The sequence below is a fragment of the Heterodontus francisci genome, unplaced genomic scaffold, assembly GCF_036365525.1.
Source record: "Heterodontus francisci isolate sHetFra1 unplaced genomic scaffold, sHetFra1.hap1 HAP1_SCAFFOLD_249, whole genome shotgun sequence".
In the NCBI taxonomy this organism is placed as follows: Eukaryota; Metazoa; Chordata; class Chondrichthyes; order Heterodontiformes; family Heterodontidae; genus Heterodontus; species Heterodontus francisci.
In genome coordinates, this window is record NW_027140103.1 from 1,728,056 (window position 1) to 1,745,779 (window position 17,724).

Below are 17,724 nucleotides of genomic sequence, written 5' to 3' on the forward strand. Positions count from 1 at the left end.
GGGGCTGATTCCTGGGATGAAGGGGTTATCTTATGAGGAAAGGTTGAACAGGTTGGGTCTATACCCACTGGAGTTTAGAAGAATGAGAGGTGATCTGAGTGAAACATCTCAGGTCCCGAGGGGACTGGACAGGGTGGATGCTGAGAGGATGTTTCCCCTTGTTGGGGAGACTAGAACTAGGGGACACAGTTTAAAAATTAGGGACTGTCCATTTAAAACTGAGATGAGGAGAAATGTGTTTCTCTCAGAGGGGGGTCAGTCTGTGGAATTCTCTTCCCCAGAGACCAGTGGAGGCTGGATCATTGAATATATTCAAGGCTGAGTTAGATAGATTTTAGATCAATTAGGGAGTCAAGGGTTATGGGACACAGACAGGAAAGTGGAGTTGAGTTCACTATCAGATCAGCCATTGAATGGCAGAGCAGGCTCGAGGGGCCGAATGGCCTACTCCTGCTCCTAATTCATTTGTTCTTGTGTGTTCCATTTCACCAGACTGCCTCTATCCTCCTGAAGTCTGCTACTAGTCCCTTCCCGGTTTATTACATTGCAGATGTCACAAACATTGGCTAACATTGAAGTTATGCCCTGTAAACACAAGTCCAAGTCATTAGTATATATCAAAAAGATCAGTGGTCCTAATATAAACCTCCACTGTATACCTCCCTCCAGTCTGAAACAACCATTGTCCACTCTCTCAGCCAATGTCGTATCCACTCAGCCAATGTCCCTTTCATCCCTGGAGCACCAATATTGCTAACTGGTCAATTAGGAGGCACCATTAAGTCCTCCCCATGAGGACCCCGGTCCCAGACCTCTCTGTTTCCACTCTCCCATCAACATTCACCAGACAGGTACAGCATGGATTAGATACAGAGTAATGCTCCTTCTACACTGTCCCATCCAACAGTCCCAGGACAGGAACATCATGGGGTGGATACAGAGTGAATCTCACTCTACACTGTCCGATAGAGACAGAGAGAGAGACAGAAAGAGAGAAACAGAGAGACATAGACTGACAGGGTGACTGACAGAGAAAGAAGGATATTTAACAGGGGATATTGGAAGAGGAGGATGCAATTTAACCCCACACCTCCGTCCCGGCATTCAATGAGATCATGGCTGATCTGTGATCAAACTTACACAATATATCCTACCTTTGCCCCTTATCTCCTAATACCTTTGGTTAACAAGAATCTATCAATCACAGGTTTAAAAATTAACCAATAAGCCAGCATGAAATTTCCACAAACAATATCATGAGGGTGTGATGGCTACCACAGTGGAATAGCTTACTGAATATTTAAAATGGAGGCTATTCCTTCTGGATCATCAAAAGTGTCCGCCTGGGCCCCAACTTCATCTGCATTCCTCCCTCTCCCGATGTTTTTTTTCTCTCCATACCTATCTCAAATATGTTTGTGTACACAGCAGTGAAGGATTAAATCAAGTTAATATATCTTACATTATCCTCTTCATCCAACTCAACAATCTCTCTCTCTCTCCACGTTTGTCCCTCACTGCAGCCCTCTCTATGCCGTCATATCGAACCCTCTCACCCTCTGTCGCTCTCCTAGTGTCAGTGATAGCAGAGAGAGACAGAGAGAAGAAGTGAGAGAGAGTGTCAGGGAGGGAAAGACAGATGGAGGGACAGAGTGAGAGACAGAGAGAGAGGGAGTGACAGGGAGGGAAAGACAGATGGAGGGACAGAGTGTGAGACAAAGAGAGAAGGAGCGAGATAGAGTGACAGGGAGGGAAAGACAGATGGAGGGACAGAGAGAGAGGCAGAGACAGTGAGAGAAGGAGAGAGACGGAGAGCCAGAGAGGGAAAGACAGATGGAGGGACAGAGAGAGTGAGGCAGAGATGTAAGGAGTGAGAGGGATTGACAGGGAGGGAAAGACAGATGGAGGGACAGAGTGAGAGAGAAGGAGAGAGAGGGTGACAGAGAGTAAAAGACAGATGGAGGGGCAAAGAGAGAGACAGAGATAGAAGGAGAGAGAGAGGGAGTGCAAGTGAGGGAAAGACAGATGGAGGGACAGAGACAGAGAGAGAGACAGAGAGAGAGGCAGAGACAGAGAGTAGGAGAGAGAGGGAGAGACAGAGAGAGAAAGGCAGATGGACAGACAGAGATAGAAGGAGAGAGAGGGAGAGACAGAGAGGGAAAGGCAGATGGAGGGACAAAGTGAGAGACAGAGAGAGAAGGAGAGAGATGGAGTGACAGGGAGGGAAGGTCAGATGGAGGAATAGAGAGAGAGAGACGGAGAGGGAGAGTCGGGGGGGAAGACAGATGGAGGGACAGAGAGAGAGAGAAGGAGAGAGAGGGAGAGACAGAGAGAAGGAGAGAGGGAGTGACAGAGAGGGAAAGACCGATGGAGGGGCAGAGAGAGAGGCAGAGACAGAGAGAAGTAGAGAGAGGGAGAGACAGAGAGGGAAAGACAGATGGACAGACAGAGATAGAAGGAGAGACAGAGAGGGAAAGACCGCTGGAGGGGCAGAGATAGAGACAGAGAGAGAGGCAGAGACAGAGAGAAGTAGAGAGAGGGAGAGACAGAGAGGGAAAGACAGATGGAGGAACACAGTGAGAGACAGAGATAGAAGGAGTGAGAGGGAGAGACAGAGAGGGAAAGAGAGATGGAGGGACAAAGTGAGAGACGGAGAGAGAAGGAGAGAGATGGAGTGACAGGGAGGGAAGGTCAGATGGAGGGATAGAGAGAGAGAGACGGAGAGAGAGGGAGTGATGGGGGGTGGAAGACAGATGGAGGGACAGAGAGAGAGAGAGGAGAGAGATGGAGTGACAGGGAGGGAAGGACAGATGGAGGGATAGAGAGAGGCAGAGACTGAGAGAGAAGGAGAGGGTGGGAGAGACAGAGAGGGAAAGGCAGTTGGAGAGACAGAGAGAGAGAGAGGCAGCGATGGAAGGAGAGAGAAGGAGTGACAGGGAGGGAAAGACAGATGGAAAGACAGAGAGTGAGACAGGGAGAGAAATGGAGTCACAGGGAGGGAAGGACAGATGGAGGGATAGAGAGACAGAGACAGAGACAGAAGGAGAGAGAGGGAGTGACGCGGGGGGAAGACAGATGGAGGGACAGAGAGAGAGACAGAGATGGAAGGAGAGAGAGGGAGTGACAGAGAGTGAAAGACAGATGGAGGGACAGAGAGAGAGACAGAGAGAGAGGCAGAGAGAGAAGGAGAGAGAGGGAGAGACAGAGAGGGAAAGACAGATGGAGAGACAGATAGAAGGAGAGAGACGGAGAGACAGAGAAGGAAAGACAGATGGTTGGACAGAGCGAGAGACAGAGAGAGAGCGGGAGTGACAGAGATAGAAGGAGTGAGACGGAGAGACAGAGAGGGAGACAGAGAGAGTGGCAGAGACAGAAAGCGAAGGAGAGAGAGGGAGTGTCAGGAAGGGAAAGCCAGATACAGGGACAAAGTGAGAGACAGAGAGAGAAGGAGAGAGATGGAGTGACAGGGAGGGAAGGAAAGATGGAGGGATAGAGAGAGAGAGACAGAGATAGAAGGAGAGAAGAGAAGTGACAGAGAGGGAAAGACAGATGGACGGACAGAGAGAGAGACAGAGAGAGTGGGAGAGATGGTGTAAGGGAGCCACAAATGGAGTCATGGACTGAGACAGAGAGAGAGAGAGAGAGAGATAGGCAGAGACAGAGAATGAGAGAGATGTAAACAGAGTCATGGACAGAGGGTGAGAAAGGGAGATAGGGAGAGACAAAGTAAAAGGAGAGAGAGAGAGAGAGATGGAGAGGCAGAGAGAGGGAGAGACAGAGAGAGGGAGAGACAGAGAGAGGGAGGGTGAGATGGTGTGAGAGAGACAGAGGTGTGGACAGAGGCAGAGAGAGAGAGAGGGAGAGACACTGAGAGACAAAGAGAGACAGCGAGAGAGAAAGAAACAGAGAGGGAGGGAGAGAGAGACAGAGAGGGAGAGACTGGGATTCAGAAGGTAACAGAGAGGGAGAGTCTGGGATTCAGAGGGTAACAGAGAGGGAGAGACTGGGATTCAGAGGGTAACGGAGAGGGAGAGACTGGGATTCAGAAGGTAACAGAGAGGGAGAGTCTGGGATTCAGAGGGTAACAGAGAGGGAGAGACTTGGATTCAGAGGGTAACAGAGAGGGAGCGGCTGGGATTCGGAGGGTAACGGAGAGGGAGAGACGGGGATTCAGAGGGAAACATAGAGGGAGAGACTGGGATTCAGAGGGTAACAGAGAGGGAGAGACTGGGATTCAGAGGGTAACAGAGAGGGAGAGACTTGGATTCAGAGGGTAACAGAGAGGGAGAGACTGGGATTCAGAGGGTAACAGAGAGGGAGAGACTGGGATTCAGAGGGTAACAGAGAGGGAGAGTCTGGGATTCAGAGGGTAACAGAGCGGGAAAGACTGGGATCGGGAGGGTAACAGAGAGGGAGAGACTGGGATTCAGAGGGTAACAGAGAGGGAGAATCTTGGATTCAGAGGGTAACGGAGAGGGAGAGACTGGGATTCAGAGGGTAATGGAGAGGGAGAGACTGGGATTCAGAGGGAAACATAGAGGGAGAGACTGGGATTCAGAGGGTAACATAGAGGGAGAGACTGGGATTCAGAGGGTAACAGAGAGGGAGAGACTGGGATTCAGAGGGTAACAGAGAGGGAGAGTCTAGGATTCAGAGGGTAACAGAGAGGGAGGGACTGGGATTCAGAGGGTAACAGAGAGGGAGAGACTGGGATTCAGAGGGTAACAGAGAGGGAGAGACTGGGATTCAGAGGGTAACAGAGAGGGAGAGTCTGGGATTCAGAGGGTAACAGAGAGGGAGAGACTGGGATTCAGAGTGTAACATAGAGGGAGAGACTGAGATTCAGAGGGTAACAGAGAGGGAGAGACTGGGATTCAGAGGGTAACAGAGAGGGAGAGACTGGGATTCAGAGGGGAACAGAGAGGGAGAGACTGGGATTCAGAGGGTAACAGAGAGGGAGAGACTGGGATTCAGAGAGTAACAGAGAGGGAGAGACTGGGATTCAGAGGGTAACAGAGAGGGAGAGACTGGGATTCAGAGGGTAACAGAGAGGGAGAGACTGAGATTCAGAGGGTAACAGAGAGGGAGAGACTGGGATTCAGAGGGTAACAGAGGGAAAAATAGAGTTGGCGAGGGCAACATAGAAATTTTAAGGCACAGAAAGAGGCCACTTCACCCATTCTCTCTGTGCCAGCCGAAAAACGATCAACCTATTCTAATCCCACCTTCCAGCATTTGGTCTGAGCTCTGCAGCTTACCGCACTTGAGGTGTCTATCCAGACTCCTTCTGAATGAGTTGAGGGTCTCTGCCTCAACTACCCTTTCAGGCAGTGAGTTCCAGACCATCACGACCCTCTGGGTGAAAAAGATTTTCCTCAACTCCCCTCTAATTTTTCTGCCAATCACTTTAAATCTATGCCCCCTCGTCACTGACCTTTCTGCTATGGTTCTCTGCCCTTCACCTCCACTCCATCCAGGACCCTCAACATTTTGTACATTTCAATCAGATCTCCCCTCGGCCTTCTCTTTTCCAAGGACAACAACCCCTGCCTATCCTCACAGCTACAATTCTCCAGTCCTGGCAACATCCTGGAAAATGGGAGAGAGACAAAGTCCCGTGTTCATAACACATGGATAAAGAGGTTAATCATCTGAGCTGTAACTCTGAGATAGAGACAGAGAGAGAGAGGGAGGGAGAGAGGGAGAAAGAGAGAGAGAGAGGGAGGGAGAGAGGGAGGGAGAGAGGGAGGGAGAGAGGGAGGGAGAGAGGGAGAAAGAGAGAGAGAGAGGGAGGGAGAGAGGGAGGGAGAGATGGTGTGGAGTCGACACAAACTCAGACGTGGACAGAGGCAGCGAAAGAGAGAGAGGGAGTGACAGAGAGAGAGAGAGGCAGAGAGAGAGAAGGAGACACAGTGAGGCAGACATAGAGAGGCAGACAGAGAGCTAGAGAGAGACAGAGAGAGAGGGAGAGATGGTGTGAGGGAGGCACAAATTGAGACATGGACAGAGGAAGAGAGAGAGAGGGAGAGATAGAGCGAGAGAGAGAAAAAGACAGAGAGGGATAGATAGCGAGAGAGAGAGGGGGTAAGACAGATAGCGAGGGACAGAGGCAGTGTGAGAGAGGCAGAGTGAGAGAGGCAGATTAGAAGGTAGCAAATGTAACCCCACTATTTACAAAAGGAAGGAGGGAGAAAATAGGGAACTAAAGACCTGTTCGTCTAACATCAGTCATAGGGAAAATGGTCGAATCTATAATAAAGGATGTGATAACAGGACACTTAAAGAGAGATTGCGGGGGGGTGGGGGGGAAAGAGAGAAATGGGGGGAGAGAGAAATGGGGGGGAGAGAGAGGGGGGAGAGTGCGTGAGTGAGACGGAGCAAAGGAGAGAGATACTAGGTTAGGTGGGACAATAAGCTGTGAGGAGAACACAAATAGACTACAAAGAGAGATGGTTTGGGATAGACAGCGATAAATGTCCCAGTGTTGTGGGAACATAAAATGGCCACTGAAAATGAACCTAAAATGGCTGACTGATGTGTGTGGATTTCCACAGATGAGAGGAGAGAGAGAGAGACAGACAGACAGACAGAAAGAGAGACAAAGAGGGAGACAGAGACCAAGACACAGAGAGTGATCGCAGGATATTGGGCGTAGGACAGAGGAAGAGGAGGAGGCCATTTGGCCCCTCAACCCTGTTCTGTCATTCAATGAGCTCATGGCTGATGTGTGATCTAACTCCATGTACCTATCTTTGCCCCTTAATACCTTTGGTTAACAAAAATCTATCAAACTCAGATTTAAAAATTTACAAGTGTCTCAGCATCAATTGCTGTTTGTGGAAGAGAGTTCCAAACTGATACCACACCTGGTGTGTTGAAGTGTTTCTTCATTTCACTCCTGAAAGGTTTTTAGACTAGGTTTATATTTTTAGACTATGCCCCCATGTTCTAGACTCTGCAGCCAGTGGGAATTGTTACTCTCTGTCTACCCCATCAGTTTCCCTTATTATCTTGAAAACAATCATCAAATCACACCTGAGCCTTCAAAATTCCAGGGATACAGAGTAAATCTCCAGCTACACTGTCCCATTAAATATTCCCAAGCCAAGCACAATGTTGGGTTTGACACAGAGTAAATTTCCCTCTACACTGTCCCATCACACACTCCCAGGGCAGGAACATCATGGGGTGGATACAGAGTGAATCTCACTCTACACTGTCTGATAGAGAGAGAGAGAGAGACAGAAAGAGAGAAACAGAGAGACATGGACTGACAGGGTGACTAAAAGAGAAAGAAGGATACTTCAAAGGGGATACTGGAAGAGGAGGATGCAATTTAACCCCACAATCCTGTTCCTGCATCAAATGAAATCAGGGCTGATCTGTGATGTAACTTACACCATATATCCTGCCTTTGCCCCTAATCTCTTAATACCTTTGGTAAACAAGAATCTATCAATCACAGCTTTAAAAATTAACCAATATGCCAGCAAGAAATTTGCACAACAAATAACATGAGGGTGTGATGGCTCCCACAGTGGAATAGCTTGCTGGATGTTTAAAATGGAGGCTGTTCCTTCTGGATCATCAAATGTATCTGCCTGTGCCCCAACTTCATCCACATTTCCCCCTCTGCCGATGTTTTTTTCTCTCCATATCTATCTTTTATATGTTTGTGTACACAGCAGTGAAGGATTACATCAAATTAATATATCTTATATTAGCCTTTTCATCCACCTCAACAATCTCTCTCTCTCCAACTTTGTCCCTCTCTGCAGCCCTCTCTCTGCCTTCATAACTAACCCTCTCTCCCTCTGTCTCTCTCCTCGTGTCAGACATAGCAGGAGGGAGAGACAGAGAGAGAATGTTGAAGGAACTGGACTCTGTTCCTAAGCTGTGCTGAAGCTGCTCTGGGAGTGTTTGATGGGCTACATTAATCGCCCGTGTACAGTCCTGTATCAGGCTGTGAAGAAGCAGAGCATGTTCAGTGTACAAAGGGTCAAAGGGAATGATTCACTCCTGTCTGCTACTGGGAAGAGAGACTGACCTTAACATCAAGGCAGCGTTTGACCGAGTGTGACATCGAGGAGCCCGAGTAAAACTGAAGTCAGTGGGAATCCGCTGGTTGGAGTCATACCGAGCACAAAGGAAGATGGTTGTGGTTGTTGGAGGTCAATCATCTCAGTCCCAGGACATCACTGCAGGAGTTCCTCAGGGTAGTGTCCGAGGCTCAACCATCTTCAGCTGAGATCCCAGGAGGAAATACTGGAAATACTGAGCAGGTCAAGCAGCATCTGTGGAGAGAGAAACAGAGTTAGTGATTCAGCTCGATGCTTTCCAGATTTCCAGCATCCACAGTATTTTGCCTCAGATAATGAAGCAATCCAGAGCCACATGCACCAAGACCCGGACAACATTCAGGCTTGGGCCGACCAGTGACAAGTAACATTCACGTCACACAAGTGCCAGGCAATGACCATCTGCAACAAGAGAGAATCCAACCACCTCCCCTTGGCATTCAAAGCATTATCCCATCGCTGAATCCCCCAGCGTCAACATCCTGGGGAAACATTGACATCAAACTTAACAGAACGAAACACATCAATAGTTTCTTCACCCAGTGGCTGGTGGGTGTCTGGAACTCACTGCCTGAAAGGATTAGTATAAAATGGGTGGTTGATGGCCAGCACAGACTGGGCGGGCCGAAGGGCCTGTATAAGTGCTGTATCTCTCTCTGACTCTAAAGGATGGTAGAGGCAGAAACCGTCATCACACTTAAAACAATCTCTTGGATATTCACTTCTCTATATTTAAAATGGGTAAGGAATAACTCTCCTCGTCTGCACTGCCCCATCAAACACTCTCAGAGAAGGTACAGCACGGGTTAGATACAGAGTAAAGCTCCGTTTAAACTGTCCCTGGAGTGTCGGATTAACCCGGGTCACTCACTGTGCCCGGCTCAGCCTCAAGACTCACCTGCCTCAGTCACTGAGACGCTCCTGTATCACTTGCCTTAACGTAAGTGGATGTCGGGTTTGGGAGCAGGACAGGCACACGGGATTAGGACGACTGCTCATGTGGAGGATAAGCATCAGTAATCCCTCAGAGAATCAGAACAGACCAGCGAGACTCAGAAAAGGAAACTTGTGTTGAATTTGTGAGTCTTGCATTGTGGAATGCTTTAGTATTTGGTGAGAATGTTGAGCCAGTGACATTTTGCCCCAGTGGGATGAATAGACACTATATGACTTGATTACAACAGTAAGGTACCGTGTGTACTGTAAATATGGACTGAAATAACAATGTAACTGATCAATTTTCAGCTGAATACTATGACTACAGTTATACCTGCTATCCTGTTATATATGTGCTGCTATACCTGCTATATGTGAGAATGTACATACGACACGATGGGATGAAGTCAAAGTGGCCACTGTTTATATTTTTAGACTATGCCTCAAGTTCCTGACTCTGCAGCCAAAGGGAATATTTACTCTCAGTCCACCCTATCAGTTTCCCTTATTATTTTGTAAACCTTCATCAAATCATCCAATAACCTTCCAGGAGAAAAATCTTTTCCTCAAATCCCCTCTAAACCTCCTGTCCCTTGCCTTCAATCTATGCCCCCTGGTTATTGACCCCTCCGCTAAGGGAAAAAGTTTCTTCCTATCTAACCTATCAATGCCCCTCATAATTTTGTACACCCCTCAATCAGGTCCCCCCTCAGCCTTCTCTGCTCTAAGGAAAACAACTCCAGCCTTTTCAGTCTCTCTTCATAGCTGAAATGCTCCAGCCCAGGCAACATCCTGGTCAATCTCCTCTGCATCCTCTCCAGTGCAATCACATCCTTCCTATAGTGTGGTGCCCAGAACTGTTCACAGTACTCCAGCTGTGGCCTAACCAGTGTTTTATATAGCTCCATCATAACCTCCCTGTTCTTATATTCTATGCCTCAACTAATAAAGGCAAGTATCCCATATACCTTCCTAACCATCTTGTCTACCCGCGCTGCAGCCTTCAGTGATCTATGGACAAGTACACCAAGATCCCTCTGACACTCGGTACTTCTTATGATCCTACCATTCATTGGATATTCCCTAGCCTTGTTAGTCCTTCCAAAATTCTATGTAACCTAACCTATGTATAATCTTTAATCTTGCAGTGCATGTGTAATGTTTAATTTCTGAAAGCCAGACAGAGTAAAGCTTAACGTACTCCAAAAAACTCCAGACTTTTGGCATTTATTACCTTATCGGGTCAAATCTTTCGTTAAGTTGGACTAGACTTGTGAATAATTCTTTTTAAGTTGTTTTTCCGACAGTACTAGTGTAAATCGATTTGCAGCATCCCATCATATAATATACACTCCTGTCTATATTGTCTGAATACAGACATAAAATATCCACACATTTTGCTATTTATTCCGGGGCAGACAGGTGAAGTGTTTATTTTGTCTGTGATTTAACTCAACCCCCAATGATAACCAACATGGTGGGAGAGAGTGATAGACAGAGAGAGAGGAACAGAGGTAGAGTAACAGAGAGATAGGGAGAGATAGAAATGGAGAGAGAACAGAGAGATAGTGAGGGATAGAGAAAGAAGCAGAGAGATAGAAAGTGCCAGGAGACCCTGAGACACTTTAGAAGCAGTGGGACGGGAAGACAGGCTGTGTGGAGACCCTGGGGTAACATTATAGATAGACAGGGTAGATGTAGGTAAGATGTTTCTCCTGGTTGAGGAGTCTAGAACCAGGGGACCAGCTTCCAGCTACACTGCTTACAATGCTGCCTATTTTTGTGTCATTGGTAAACTTGCGTATGTTGAATTCTACCACATCATCTTAAATCGTTAATAAATACAGCTAAACTGAGACACACACGGGCTTTGCACTAGTAGACAGGAGTGAATCATTCCAACCTAGAGGTTTTTTAATTCCAGATTTATGTTTATTTTGAGAAAAAAACACAATTCAAATTCACAACAGCCCAGCGTGGGATTTGAACTCCTACTTTTTCAATCATCAGCTCAGGCCTTCAAATTAAAACCCATAAAAAGAGATTCATTTTCCTCCTGCTGTTGTCTGACTGACTGAGGTTTTGTATATTGTTCCCTTCTCCTCTTCTTCCATGTGTTTGAAGTCTTTGAAGTTTGTCAGACATTGGTAAACTACTTCATGTGGTGTTCTGTAAATACCTTCAATTCTGTGTATCTGGAAGGGACACAATTCAAATTCTCACCTTATTGCATCAACCAAAACCTGCAGGTCCATTCAAACAACTCTATTTCCTGTCTCTGCAAAGATAGCTCACACTTCCACAATGCAGGAATGTCTGAATGGAAACAGCTTTTGACACATTTCCCAACACGTTTGCTAACACTTTTCAGGATGAAGCTAAATTCAACTCACAGATTCCAAGCCCCAAATTGAGCTTTTGGGTAGAACGGGAAACATTGATGAAATCCCAGATCTCTCTGTCCTGTCACCCATTCTAACATTGTACCATTTAGTTTATATCACTCAGTCTTCCTTCCAAAATGCATCACTTCACATTTCTCAGCATTGAAGTTAACCTGCCCTGTGTCTGTCCAATGATAGGTTGGATAGTAAGCTGTCAAGAGGACATAAAGTGTCTACAAAGAGATTTCCATAGGTTAAGTGAGTGAGCAAAACATTGTCAGATGGAGTACAATGTGGGAAAATGTGAGCTTGTCCACTTTAGCAGGAAGAATAAAAATCAGTATATTATTGAAATGGAGAGAGACTGCAGAACTGTACGGTACAGAGGGATCTGGGTGTCCTGGTACATGAATCACAAAATGTTACCGTGTAGCTACAGCGAGTGATTAGGAAGGCAAATGGAATGTTGTTGTTTATTGCAAGGTGAATAGAATATCAAAGTAGGGAAGTGTTGTTACAGCTGTACAGGGCATAAGTTAGACGACGTCTGCAGGATTGTGGACACTTTTGGTCTCCTTACTGAAGAAATTATATAATTGCATTCGAAGTAGTTCAGAGAAGGTTCACTGGGCTGATTCCTGGGATGAAGGGGTTATCTTATGAGGAAAGGTTGAACAGGTTGGGTCTATACCCACTGGAGTTTAGAAGAATGAGAGGTGATCTGAGTGAAACATCTCAGGTCCCGAGGGGACTGGACAGGGTGGATGCTGAGAGGATGTTTCCCCTTGTTGGGGAGACTAGAACGAGGGGACACAGTTTAAAAATTAGGGACGTCCCATTTAAAACTGAGATGAGGAGAAATGTGTTTCTCTCAGAGGGGGGTCAGTCTGTGGAATTCTCTTCCCCAGAGACCAGTGGAGGCTGGATCATTGAATATATTCAAGGCTGAGTTCGATAGATTTTTGATCAATTAGGGAGTCAAGGGTTATGGGACACAGACAGGAAAGTGGAGTTGAGTTCACTATCAGATCAGCCATTGAATGGCAGAGCAGGCTCGAAGGGCCGAATGGCCTACTCCTGCTCCTAATTCATTTGTTCTTGTGTGTTCCATTTCACCAGACTGCCTCTATCCTCCTGAAGTCTGCTACTAGTCCCTTCACGGTTTATTACATTGCAGACGACACAAACATTGGCAAACATTGAAGTTATGCCCTGTAAACACAAGTCCAAGTCATTAGTATATATCAAAAAGATCAGTGGTCCTAATATAAACCTCCACTGTATACCTCCCTCCAGTCTGAAACAACCATTGTCCACTCTCTCAGCCAATGTCGTATCCACTCAGCCAATGTCCTTTTCATCCCTGGAGCACCAATATTGCTAACTGGTCAATTAGGAGGCACCATTAAGTCCTCCCCATGAGGACCCTGGTCCCAGACCTCTCTGTTTCCACTCTCCCATCAACATTCCCCAGACAGGTACAGCATGGATTAGATACAGAGTATTGCTCCTTCCACACTGTCCCGTCCAACACTCCCAGGACAGGAACATCATGGGGTGGATACAGAGTGAATCTCACTCTGCACTGTCCGATAGAGACAGAGTGAGAGACAGAAAAAGAGAAACAGAGAGACATAGACTGACAGGGTGACTGACAGAGAAAGAAGGATATTTAACAGGGGATATTGGAAGAGGAGGATGCAATTTAACCCCACACCTCCGTCCCGGCATTCAATGAGATCATGGCTGATCTGTGATCAAACTTACACCATATATCCCACCTTTGCCCCTTATCTCTTAATACATTTGGTTAACAAGAATCTATCAATCACAGGTTTAAAAATTAACCAATAAGCTAGCATGAAATTTCCACAAACAATGTCACGAGGGTGTGATGGCTACCACAGTGGAATAGCTAACAGAATATTTAAAATGGAGGCTATTCTTTCCGGATCATCAAAAGTGTCTGCCTGGACCCAACTTCATCTGCATTCCTCCCTCTCCCGATGTTTGTTTTCTCTCCATACCTATCTCTTATATGTTTGTGTACACAGCAGTGAAGGATTTCATCAAATTAATATATCTTACATTATCCTCTTCATCCACCTCAACAATCTCTCTCTCTCCACATTTGTCCCTCACTACAGCCCTCTCTATGCCGTCATATCTAACCCTCCCTCCCTCTGTCGCTCTCCTAGTGTCAGTGATAGCAGAGAGAGAGACAGAGAGAGAAGGAGTGAGAGGGAGTGTCAGGGAGGGAGGGAAAGACAGATCGAGGGACAGAGAGAGAGAGAAGGAGAGAGAGGCAATGACAGGGAGGAAAAGACAAATGGAGGGACAGAGTGAGAGACAGAGAGAGAAGGAGAGAGATAGAGTGACAGGGAGGGAAAGACAGATGGAGGGAGAGAGAGAGAGAGAGAAGGAGAGAGAGGGTGACAGAGAGGGAAAGACAGAAGAAGGGACAAAGTGAGAGACAGAGATATAAGGAGAAAGAGGGACTGCAAGAGAGGGAAAGACAGATGGAGGGACAGAGAGAGAGACAGAGAGAGAGGCAGAGACAGAGAGAAGGAGAGATGCAGAGACAGAGAGGGAAAGACAGATGGACAGACAGAGATAGAAGGAGAGAGAGGGAGAGACAGAGAGGGAAAGACAGATGGAGGGACACAGTGAGAGACAGAGAGAGATGGAGTGACAGGGAGGGCAGGTCAGATGGAGGGATAGAGAGAGAGAGAGAGACAGAGAGAGAGGGAGTGACGGGTGTGGGAAGACAGATGGAGGGACAGAGAGAGAGAGAAGGAGAGAGAGGGAGAGACAGAGAGAAGGAGAGAGGGAGTGACAGAGTGGGAAAGACCGATGGAGGTACAGAGAGTGAGACAGAAAGAGTGGCAGAGACAGAGAGAGATGGAGAGAGAGGGAGTGTCAGAGAGGGAAAGACAGATTTGCAGACAGAGATAGAAGGAAGGAGAGGCAGCGACAGAGAGGGAAAGCCAGATGGAGGGACAAAGTGAGAGATGGAGAGAGAAGGAGAGAGATGGAGTGACAGGGAGGGAAGGTCAGATGGAGGGATAGAGAGAGAGAGAAGGAGAGAGAGGGAGAGAAAGAGAGAAGGAGAGAGGGAGTGACAGAGAGGGAAAGACCGATGGAGGGACAGAGAGAGAGACAGAGAGAGTGGCAGAGACAGAGAGAGAAGGCGAGAGAGGGTGTGGCAGAGAGGGGAAGACAGATGGAAGGACAGAGTGAGAGATAAAGAGAAGGAGAGAGATGGAGTGACAGGGAGGGAAGGACAGATGGAGGGATAAAGAGAGGCAGAGACAGAGAGAGAAGGAGAGGATGGGAGCGACAGAGAGGGAAAGGCAGTTGGAGAGACAGAGAGTGAGAGAGGCATCGATGGAAGGAGAGAGAGGGAGTGACAGGAAGGGAAAGACTGATGGAAAGACAGAGAGCGAGAGAGACAGAGATAGAAGGAGAGTGTGGAGAGAAAGAAAGGGAAAGACAGATGGAGGGACAGACAGAGAGAGACAGGGAGAGAGATGGAGTTACAGGGAGGGAAGGACAGATGGAGGGACAGAGAGAGAGAGAGAGAGAGAGGCAGAGAGAGAAGGAGAGAGAGGGAGAGACAGAGAGGGAAAGACAGATGGAGGGACAGAGAGAGAGAGACAGAGAGAGAGACAGAGAGAGAAGGAGAGAGAGGGAGAGACAGAGAGGGAAAGGCAGATGGAGAGGCAGAGATAGAAGGAGAGAGAGGGAGAGACAGAGAAGGAAAGACAGATGGAGGGACAGAGAGAGAGACAGAGAGAGAGCGGGAGTGACAGAGATAGAAGGAGTGAGACGGAGAGACAGAGAGGGAAAGACAGATGGAGGGACAGAGAGAGAGAGACAGAGAGAGTGGCAGAGACAGAGAGAGAAGGAGAGAGAGGGAGTGTTAGGAAGGGAAAGCCAGATGGAGGGACAAAGTGAGAGACAGAGAGAGAAGGAGAGAGATGTAGTGACAGGGAGGGAAGGAAAGATGGAGGGACAGAGAGAGCGAGACAGAGATCGAAGGAGAGAGGAGGAGTGACAGAGAGGGAAAGACAGATGAAGGGACAGAGAGAAAGACAGAGAGAGTGGCAGAGACAGAGATAGTTGGAGAGGGCCTTCTCTGTTCCAAGGACAACAACCCCTGCCTATCCTCATAGCTACAATTCTCCAGTCCTGGCAACATCCTAGAAAATGGGAGAGAGACAAAGTCCCGTGTTCATAACACATGGATAAAGAGGTTAATCATCTGAGCTGTAACTCTGAGATAGAGACAGAGAGAGAGAGGGAGGGAGAGAGGGAGAAAGAGAGAGAGAGAGGGAGGGAGAGAGGGAGGGAGAGATGGTGTGGAGTCGACACAAACTCAGACGTGGACAGAGGCAGCGAAAGAGAGAGAGGGAGTGACAGAGAGAGAGAGACAGAGGCAGAGAGAAAGAGAGAGAGGCAGAGAGAGAGAGGCAGAGAGAGAGAGAGGCAGACAGAGAGAGAGAGAGGCAGAGAGAGAGAGAGAGGCAGACAGAAAGATAGAGAGAGACAGAGAGAGAGGGAGCGATGGTGTGAGGGAGGCACAAATTGAGTCGTGGACAGAGGTAGAGAGAGAGAGAGGGAGAGATAGAGAGAGAGAGAGGGGGGAAAGACAGATAGCGAGGGACAGAGGCAGTGTGAGAGAGGCAGAGTGAGAGAGTCAGATTAGAAGGTAGCAAAGGTAACCCCACTATTTACAAAAGGAAGGAGGGAGAAAATAGGGAACAAAAGACCTGTTCGTCTAACATCAGTCAATAGGGAAAATGGTCGAATCTATAATAAAGGATGTGATAACAGGACACTTAAAGAGAGATTGCTGGGGGGGGAAGAGAGAAATGGGGGGAGAGAGAAATGGGGGGGAGAGAGAGGGGGCAGAGTGCGTGAGTGAGACGGAGCAAAGGAGAGAGATACTAGGTTAGGTGAGACAATAAGCTGTGAGGAGGACACAAATAGACTACAAAGAGAGATGGTTTGGGATAGACAGCGATAAATGTCCCAGTGTTGTGGTAACATAAAATGGCCACTGAAAATGAACCTAAAATGGCTGACTGATGTGTGTGGATTTCCACAGATGAGAGGAGAGAGAGAGAGACAGACAGACAGACAGAAAGAGAGACAAAGAGGGAGACAGAGACCAAGACACAGAGCGTGATCGCAGGATATTTGTCGTCGGACAGAGGAAGAGGAGGAGGCCATTTGGCCCCTCAACCCTGTTCTGTCATTCAATGAGCTCATGGCTGATGTGTGATCTCACTCCATGTTCCTATCTTTGTCCCTTAATACCTTTGGTTAACAAAAATCTATCAAACTCAGATTTAAAAATTAACAAGTGTCTCAGCATCAATTGCTGTTTGTGGAAGAGAGTTCCAAACTGATACCACACCTGGTGTGTTGAAGTGTTTCTTCATTTCACTCCTGAAAGGTTTTTAGACTAGGTTTATATTTTTAGACTATGCCCCCATGTTCTAGACTCTGCAGCCAGTGGGAATTGTTACTCTCTGTCCACCCCATCAGTTTCCCTTATTATCTTGAAAACAATCATCAAATCACACCTGAACCTTCAAAATTCCAGGGATACAGAGTAAATCTCCAGCTACACTGTCCCATTAAACATTCCCAAGCCAAGCACAATGTTGGGTTTGACACAGAGTAAATTTCCCTCTGCACTGTCCCATCACACACTCCCAGGGCAGGAACATCATGGGGTGGATACAGAGTGAATCGCACTCTGCACTGTACGATAGAGACAGAGAGAGAGACAGAAAGAGAGAAACAGAGAGACATGGACTGACAGGGTGACTAAAAGAGAAAGAAGGATATTTAACAGGGGATATCGGAAGAGGAGGATGCAATTTAACCCCACAATCCTGTTCCGGCATCCAATGAGATCTTGGCTGATCTGTGATGTAACTTACACCATATATCCTGCCTTTGCCCCTTATCTCTTAATACCTTTGGTTAACAAGAATCTATCAATCACAGATTTAAAAATTAACCAATAAGCCAGCATGAAATTTGCACATCAAATATCATTGTGTGGGTATTTCTGTGTGTTTGTGTTTGTGTCTATGCCTGTTTGGGTGTGATGGCTCTCACAGTGGAATAGCTTGCTGGATGTTTAAAATGGAGGCTATTCCTTCTGGATCATCAAACGTATACGCCTGGGCCCCAACATTGTCTGCATTTCCCCCTCTCCTGATGTTTTTATTCTCTCCATATCTATCTCTTATATGTTTGTGTACACAGCAGTGAAGGATTACATCAAATTAATATATCTTACATTATCC